We start from the raw sequence: 9,214 nt of genomic DNA, 5'->3' as shown, positions 1-9,214 counted from the left end.
TAAATAAATCTCAAAAAGAAAAGAAAATGATGTATGACAGGTGCCATGAGACATCCAAGCAATAATACTCAGCAGATAGTTGGTTATTTGAGCCCGATGAATAGACTGTAGAAATAAATGCAGGGGTCATCAGCATATAGATGGTAAATGAAGCCATAGGAGGGTTGAAGCCAACCAGAATGAGTATGTGGAAGAAAAGAAGATCTAAGAAATTAGTTTCCATTTAATGTTCTTCCGTAATACATGCTTAACAAATATTTGATTTGAGTAAATGAATGAATGAATGAATGAATAAAAACAGGAGTCTTAATGAAATCTAGAAGGCATTTTTAACATTTGCACAGGACTTTCTCAGTATTTAGTTTTGATATTCACTTTTTCAGTATTCAGTATTGATATTCACTGACCTTAGGTAGTTAGTGGCTATGAGTTGTTCAGTTTTCAAAAATGTTCTGGTTCGGGGCGCCTGGGTGGCTCAGTCGTTGAGCATCTGCATTCAGCTCGGGTCATGATCCTGGGGTCCTGGAATCGAGCCCCACATCGGGCTCCCTGCTCAGTGGGAAGCCTGCTTCTCCCTCTCCCACTCCCCCTGCTTGTGTTCCCTCTCTCGCTGTGTGTCTCTCTGTCAAATAAATAAATAAAATCTTTAAAAAAAAAATGTTCTGGGTCCCTGAAGAATTATTTTTATTTACTGCAAGATTCTTATTTTATTACAATGATAATATGTGTAAAGTTCTCAAGCTGAGTCTAATACTTCAGAAAGAAGCAAGTTCACATACTTGGCATAGTTCCGTGCACATAATTAATGGTCTAAAATCATATGTTCAAAGAGATTTGTGGATCAATGAATAAATACATAAGTGAAATACATATTCCTATCTTCTCACAATAGAGAACTTTTTAGTACCTCCACTCCACTGCTCTTAATGTTTGTTGAGGTAATTCAGTCCCTAGGGCCATTTATTTTATTTTATTTTTTAAAGATTTTATTCATTTATTTGACAGAGAGAGAGAGATAGAGAGAGCAGGAACACAAGCAGGGGGAGTGGGAGAGGGAGAAGCAGGCTTCCTGCCGAGCAGGGAGCCCGATGTGGGACTCGATCCCAGGATCCTGGGATCATGACCTGAGCCGAAGGCAGACGCTTAACAACTGAGCCACCCAGGCGCCCCCCAGGGCCATTTAATCAAAGGAAGAACATCTGTACTAATAATGCTGCCTAGGCATATTGACAGAGAGCTGGGATGATATTGACATGAACTCATGTCCAAAATATATGAAGAGCTCTAACGAACCCATAGGAAAAAGGCAGCAACCCAATAGAAAAAAATGGGCAAAAGACTTGAACAGATAATTCACAAAAAGAGGCAATCAAAATAACTAATAAACAAATGGAGAGGTGCTTCACTTCATTCCCCACGACGGAAATGCAAATTAAAAACCACAATGCGCTATAGCATTTGAAGCCCAGCAAAATAGTCAAAATGAAAACGGTGAAAAATACCAAGTTTTGGCAAGGACATGTAGCAACCTCAACTTTCATATGTTGCTGGTGGGACTATAAATTGACACAACCACTGTATCCGTCATAGTACAGTCAGGAGAAAGAAAGCACACCAATTACTTGAAGAGGCAATTTAATATAAAGAATTGTTAATAAAGTCCCCTACTCTAGTTTTAATAATTCTAATCATTTTCTCTCATTCTCTTAGCCAGAGGGATTGTAGCTTCTTCCTGCAGTTGCTACCCCATGAGTCTCTCAAGTTTTCTTTTTACCCTTGCAGTTAGTTAGTTAACATCTTTACACCTAGTTAACAATTATTTATATTAAATCATCTCTTCTCAAGTAACTGGTATGGTTTTCGTCTGCTGATCGATACGGAATTGATCCCAGGAGTGATCCAGGAAGCAGACCATAAATATAGGATTGAAGAATTGTTGTGATCAAGTCTTTGGGCTTAAAAGCAGTGCTGAACTCTTCTTCATCAATAAGATGAATAAGATGGCTCCGTTGGTTAAGCGTCTGCCTTCAGCTCAGGTCATGATCTCAGGGTCCTGGGATTGAGCCCGGCATTAGGCTCCTTGCTCAGTGGGCAGCCTGCTTCTCCTTCTTCCTCTCCCTCTGCCTGCACACACCTCCCCCACCCCCGCTTGTGTGCTCTCCCTCTGTCAAATAAATAAATAAAACCTTTTAAAAAAAGAAAAAAAAGAAACACTATGCTAGAAATCCACGACATGTGGTATATTCACATTTAATCAAATTGTTACCTATAGGTGAATGCGATTAATTGCCTTCTAAGTAAGACAAATATCTTGGGGCCTAAGGGGCTGCAGCACTTTATCAATAGGGGAATAATAATGACTTCTAGGGCTGTCATGTGGCCTGGGACCTAGATATCTACAGATGTAGTATTTCGTGTCATTGGGAGTGGAAGTACAGGAGCAAGGATTTTCAGATTGAAACTGTACAACTCTTACATCCTAGTCACCAGCAATGATCCTCCTACACACTATGGGAGTAGTTCAGACTTGGAGATCTTTCTGGGAAACTACTCTGTGTACATAGGAGGGATAGTTGAGCTATTCAATTCAAAAGTGGCCAAATTACTAAAACACACATTTCTATTACAAATAAAAAGATAGAGACTGAAAGACAGAAATAGAAAGCACCTTGGAAATAATTTAGCCCTAGTCTCTGATTGGACCAAAAAAAAAGAAAAAAATTACAGAGACCCGGAGAGGTAAGTACTGAGGACCTCCCAGTGCTGAGTGCTTTAATATGTATTAGATCATTTAATCCTCTCACTAACATTATGTCTAAGAATTAGTATTCCTGTTTCACAGCTGAGGAATTTGAGCTTAAGTAATTTATGCTAACTCAGTACCCAAACTCAGGAATGAAGGACTCCAACACCCACACTCTTAGCCATTAATGTAATGTCTCTGGAAGCCAGCACTCTCGATATGCAGTTCTTTTTTTTTTTAAGATTTTATTTTTATTTATTTGAGAGAGAGCGAGCAAGTGAGAGAGCAGAAGTGGGGGTATAGGCAGAGGGAGAGGAAGAAGCAGAATAAATACATAAGTGAAATACATATTCCTATCTTCTCACAATAGAGAACTTTTTAGTACCTCCACTCCACTGCTCTTAATGTTTGTTGAGGTAATTCAGTCCCTAGGGCCATTTATTTTATTTTATTTTTTAAAGATTTTATTCATTTATTTGACAGAGCAGGCAGCCTGACCTGGGGCTCCATCCCAGGACGCTGGGATCATGACCTGAGCCGAAGGCAGACGCTTAACCAACTGAGCCACCCAGGGGCCCCTCGATGTCATACTGTTGAAACTACAGTTCAGCATTGCTTTTCCCCCCAGGCTGAATAGGGATACGGTGGGGGAAAAAAGCCACATGAAAGGTTAGACCTGAAAAAGATTTCACAGGTTCTCTAATGCGGTCTCCGTCCACAGTGATGTCATTGAAGTCTAAGCACTTCCTGACTTGTCCAAAGCCACAAAGTTATTTTTTCCCCAAGGGAGAGGACATTTTATTTATTTATTTTAAAGGGTTTGGGAGGGGTTGTTTGTGTTTTTTTAAATAATCTCTACACCTAATGTGGGGCTCGAACTCACGACCCCGAGATCAATAGCCCATGCTCTTCTGACTGAGCCAGCCAGGTGCCTCTCACAAAGCTATTTAGTGGTAGAGGCAGAGCTATAATCCAAGTTTCCTAACACTCAAGGCAATTTTTTTTTTCACTATACCACAAAATCTGCCCCTCCCTCATTCTCTTCCTTCAGAGGTGGGTATTGGTATCGTGTCCAAAGTTCTTATTGACTCTTTAAACGGACTGGTTATGTGAGACAGGCAGGCTCTTTCATTAAATGCACACAGCTTCCCCTTCCTGGTCTGCATTCAACTCCACCTCTGGTTTGATACATTAGCAGACTATGTGTTGTGCTGAAAAGTCCCGTTTCAAACTGCTCTACATGACCTTTCCCTTGATACTTCAAACTCTCACAGTGTTTGCTCCTTTGGGTGGAAACACTGGAAACCTCTGTTAAAATGCCAACGGACAGTATAACTAAAGGAAGGTCTTGTCGATTCCTTAGTTTGAATTAGTTTATGCAATTAGCCCTCATCTCGTGGAAGAGTCCTGAAGGGATGGGGCTCTGGAGAGATTAGGATTTTCATGGCAGAACTGAATGGCGTAGGATGAGCTGAGAGAGGTGAGACAGTGGAAGCTGCAGGGACAGGTCATGGCCATATGAAGTCATTGAGCCCCTGGAGAGGTGAGAAGAAGCGAAAAGAAAGTGGTACAGAAGTGGGGTTGAAAATGGAGCACTTTGGTACAAATTCAAAAAAGAGCATCTTGGAGAAAGGAGCACAGACTAGATTTCTACTTTTACTGGCCCAACTTGCCCACTGAACAACCATTTGTGATAAACTTGTGTGAATCACATGCATCATCATGTCGCTGAGGGGCTGCCCTGCCTGCCACCGAGGCTGTTGCTACTCATTTCCCTGAGATAGCCACAGGAAAAAAAGAGAACTAACCTTCCCAATGCCTGGCCACAGCCCTCAGTGAATTTACTGAGCTCTTACTCTGTGCAGTCAGTCATCACAAAAAAACTCAGTGAGTTAGGTATTATTTTCCCAACTTTACAGATGAGAAATATAATGGCCCCCCAAATTTAAGTAAGTTCCCTCGGGAAACGCAATGAAGACATTGTTCAAAGAGGCTAAGTACAGTGTAAGGAGCTGAGTCAAGCTGGGTCAGTCTGATTCATGCTTATCTTTGTCTCACTATACCACACCTCTTCACAGAAAACTGCTTCTCAGAGTTCACGTACTTGTACATGTTCAATTATGCCAACACTATTCTTTACTACACTGCATTGACCTTCAAGGGTCTAATTTAACACAAGTAAGCACACAGGTTTCTCATTGGTAAGTGGACCATCTGGCAGGCAGCATATGGAAACAGACCCTTGGACAAGGTCATAAGAAGGTTAATTAAGTCTAGATTTTAAAGTATTTTTCTAAAATCTGAAAGAAAGAAAAAAAAATACTGTTAATGATAATATTGAGTAATAGCAGGGCGCCTGGGTGGCTCAGTCAATTAAGCGTTTGCCTTCAGCTCAAGTCCTGATCCTAGCATCCTGGGATCAAGCCCCACATCAGGCTCCCTGCTCAGTGGGAAGCCAGGTTCTCCTCTCTCCCCACTCCCCCACTCGTACTCTCTCTCGATCTCTCTCTCTCAAATAAATAAAATCTTAAAAAAAAGTATTGAGTACTAGCTAACAGCAAAGAATTATGCTGGGTGCTGTAATAAATATTACATTGTAACATCTTGCTTAAGCCTCACAATATTCCTTTGAGGAAAATACTATACAAGCCCCCATGTTTCAGATGAGAAAAATATGACATTGAGAGGTTACTTGCAAAAGATCTCCTGGATGAAGTAGTGGAGCCAAGATATGAATCCAGGATATCTTCTACCACATACTTTTTCCTCTGTATTATCTCCCCTGATAAATGGAACGGTTCAGTACATGAACATGTTTCTCAGAGAAAATCCTGTAGTATCTTATACTATTAACTCCAAAGTAATCACCTTAGGGGTTAGTGTCATGATAAAAATAGCAATATAAAGGAGATTTTGTGTTTTTTAAATAATTCCATTGATACATTAATTTCTTTGGTATGTTTCAGTATATTAGATGATTAGCACCTTCGGGTAAATGCCATGTATTTGACTTTTTCTGTTTCCTTCACTCACTCAATCATTATTGACTATTATTGAACAATATTGATATTTCACTGTGGAGAAGGCACCATAATGCCTAACACTGAGCTTGGTGTATAATAAACTCAACTTTTCATTGAGTGATTAGTTATAGAAGGAAGAGGTTTTACCTGAAGTTCTCTCGATGTAGTTCCATAGGAATTAATCATTACTGATTTTGATAATTTCATCACCAAATTACTAAGACAATATTCCATAGGCAGGGGTTGAGTTAGAATCTATGTTTAGTGTAACAACTTGTGAGTTGGTGGTGGTCAGCAAATGCTAGTAATTATAACCTTTCTAGGGAGTAAGTAAATTGAAAATAATACTTGTTTGCTTTTTCTCTAACATTTTATTTATTTTTTAAATTTATTTATTTTAGGGGCACCTGGGTGGCTCAATTGTTAAGCGTCTGCCTTCAGCTCAGGTCATGGTCCCAGGGTCCTGGGATCGAGCCCCGCATCGGGCTCCCCGGTCTGCGGGAAGCCTGCTTCTCCCTCTGCCACTCCCCCTGCTTGTGTTCCCTCTCTCGCTGTGTCTCTCTCTTCAAATTAAATTTATTTTATTTTTTAATTTAAATTAAATTAATTAACATATAATGTATTATTTGTTTCAGGGGTACAGGTCTGTGATTCATCAGTCGTATATAATTCCCAGTGCTCATTACAACAATGTCCAATGTCCATCACCCAGTTACCCCGTCCCTGCATCCCCCACCCCTCCAGCAACCCTCATTTTGTGTCTAACATTTTAAAGGCTCTCTAATACCTAACATTAGGCTATGCTAATATCAAAAGCTTGTAGCCCAGTTTATTCATTAGTGTCCTCTATCTTGCTTTACAAAGTAGAGGAAATCCTTTATTAACAGCAAGTCAACTCCTAGTTCTCATCAGGACTCTGCCTACAACCAGCAAGTTCACTTGTAGTACCTTTAGTGAACCCAAAATGAATAGGCATATGGTGCCCAGACTTTTGAGGAAGTGCATTTCTACCTTCTTGCTGATTCATACCTTCTTTAATTAAACAGAGATGATTGTTTCTAACTTATAATGTCTTTTTTCTGATACCTAATGAACTTCAGTCAACCAAGATCCTTTTTATATCACGCAAGTAAATACTCAGATAACAGAAGAAATGACAATGTCCAAAAACAATTCCAACTTAAGATACTTTTTTCCTGTAGGTAAGCCAAAATATGAATTATTCCGTCCATCTATAATGAAAAGTTAACTGAACTCATGCTGGGTTGTCTCTAATAGCATTAGGTTGCCACTTTTTGATGAAGTTCAGTAATTTAGTCCTGCAGCATAATGGCAGGATCAACGGACAAAGAGTTAGAACACTTGGACTCTATTTTCAGTTCTAGCTGTGGCTCATTACCATTTCTTTGCCCTGACCATCTTCTATTATTACTTGAAATCTCAATTATATTAGTAAAGCAGAAAGATTTAGAAAAACCACCCTGTAAGCTAACAACTAAGATGCAGTGGTCTTATTTCTGCAATTGGTGTACCATTGTGGTCTCAGGCAAGAAATTGGCTAACTTGACACCTCAGTTTCTTTATCCATGAAGACACGATAAATTATTTGTTCCTCTTTTCCCACCATTTCCCTCACAGAAATGCAGTAATGGAGATGAACCATGAGAGACTATGGACCCTGAAAAACAAACTGAGGGTTCTAGAGGGGGGTGGGGGTGGGGGGATGGGTTAGCCTGGTGATGGGTATTAAAGAGGGCACGTTCTGCATGGAGCACTGGGTGTTATACGCAAACAATGAATCATGGAACACTGCATCAAAAACTAATGATGCAATGTATGGTGATTAACATAACAATAAAAAAATTTTTAAAAAAGAAAGAAATGCAGTAATGGCAACCGTATTGACGCTATAAAAGATTTTGATCTCTCTAGGCTGTTGCTACATAAAGAGAAAGTCCTTTTTATATTTCAACTTGCATTTTCAGGTACTTAGTGCCCCCTGAGTTTGCACCATATCAATTCTATTTGGAAAAGATTACTATGTATACTGTTATTCTTTGCAGAACCCTTGCAGAAATAAAATGAGTCACGAACAATATGCTTTAAGAAAACAAAATTATTTCACAAAATTTGTGATTGTTGGCTGTTAAAAATTCTAATTCAAATTATCACCCTAATCATCTTAACTTGAAAGAGACAGCTTGTTCATTCAGAACTGTCTATTGCCATGTTGTCTAGGTAGCAAATACCAGCTAAAAAATGAGGATACCACTCAGTTGATCCTCGTTATTCCAGGATTTTTGTAAAATATCTAAGAAAAGTATGTAGGTATGAGGGATCTTAAAATCTAACAGCTGACAGATAGCTTCTAATCTTGGTTTTGCGTGTGTCAAACCTAAGAATGTTATAGGAGTATTCACCTATCTCACGTAGATAATAGGAGCGTTGACAGCAGATAATAAGTGTATCTTGTCTAATTGCTAGAAGAATGATTATCCTTACAATGCCCATTTTAGTTTTTGAGGATTGTGATGGTAATGTATCTTGTTTTACAATCTCTCTCTCTCCTCTCCCCTCTTTTTTTTGTATTCAAAATGTGTTAATTGGGATGGTTTCCCCCTCATCTTGATTCAGGGTGCTTTTAGTGCTTCTTCTATCTGAAGGAACATCCTTCTCTAAGCCTTGCTTTTCCTCCTATAGCCTGGCTGAGGACAGTGGAGAAGCCAACATAGAAATTACTATTTGTGCATGGCTAAAGATGGTTGTGATTTTATAGCATCCTGGGCATGGCCATGAAGTAGGAATCAGGCTCTGCACCAGGTGTTTCCTCTTGTGTTTCCTCTTCTCTTCTGGAAAGGGAGGGAGGAGATCCTTCTCAAGGGGCATGTTCTCACTGGGAGGTCATCACTGCTGGAAAGGCTGTTACACAATATCTTTGTCACAGAATACTAACAGATCCAAAGCTCAGACAGTAAAGGAAAAAATTCTTAGACTGAGACATGAAATTGTATCAATTCAAAGACAGGTCTGAAACTGAAAGATCAATTTACAGGGTAAAAGGAATAGAGGAACATATGTACCAAAATCTGCAGCAAGGAAGACCCAAGACATAGAATTGAGCTGGTAACTGACAGATTCTTATAGGCAAGTCAGAACTGCATGTGCCTGGCAACAAGTATTGGGGATTAGTCACTAGGAAACTGGAATCCAAAGGTAGGAAATCCAGTTACTTTGGTTACAAAAGATACACATAGAAAACCTATAAAATTCTTTGAGGACAGATCATTCGTTCATTCAGTAAATACATGTTAAGCACCTATATATGCTAGAGACTATTTTAGACACTGGGAAATAAGCAGTGAACAGAACAAAGTTCACTGAACTTGTGTAGCTAGTTGGGGTGGGGGAGCAGACAATAAACTAAGAAGTAAAATACATAGTTTGTCAA

At 39.5% G+C, this 9,214-nt stretch overlaps 1 pseudogene; it reads right to left on the bottom strand.

Annotated features, from left to right (window-relative positions):
- Positions 1-8,407: 8,407 nt before the first annotated feature.
- Positions 8,408-8,652, bottom strand: LOC123845477 (small ribosomal subunit protein eS27-like; annotated as a pseudogene).
- Positions 8,653-9,214: the final 562 nt, after the last annotated feature.

This window comes from Mirounga angustirostris, unplaced genomic scaffold, assembly GCF_029215605.1.
Source record: "Mirounga angustirostris isolate CCGP_5_RB_7025 unplaced genomic scaffold, mMirAng1.0.hap1 SCAF_6, whole genome shotgun sequence".
Taxonomy (NCBI): Eukaryota; Metazoa; Chordata; class Mammalia; order Carnivora; family Phocidae; genus Mirounga; species Mirounga angustirostris.
Note: the sequence above shows the minus strand (reverse complement) of the source record. Positions and strands in the feature narration are given on the sequence as shown.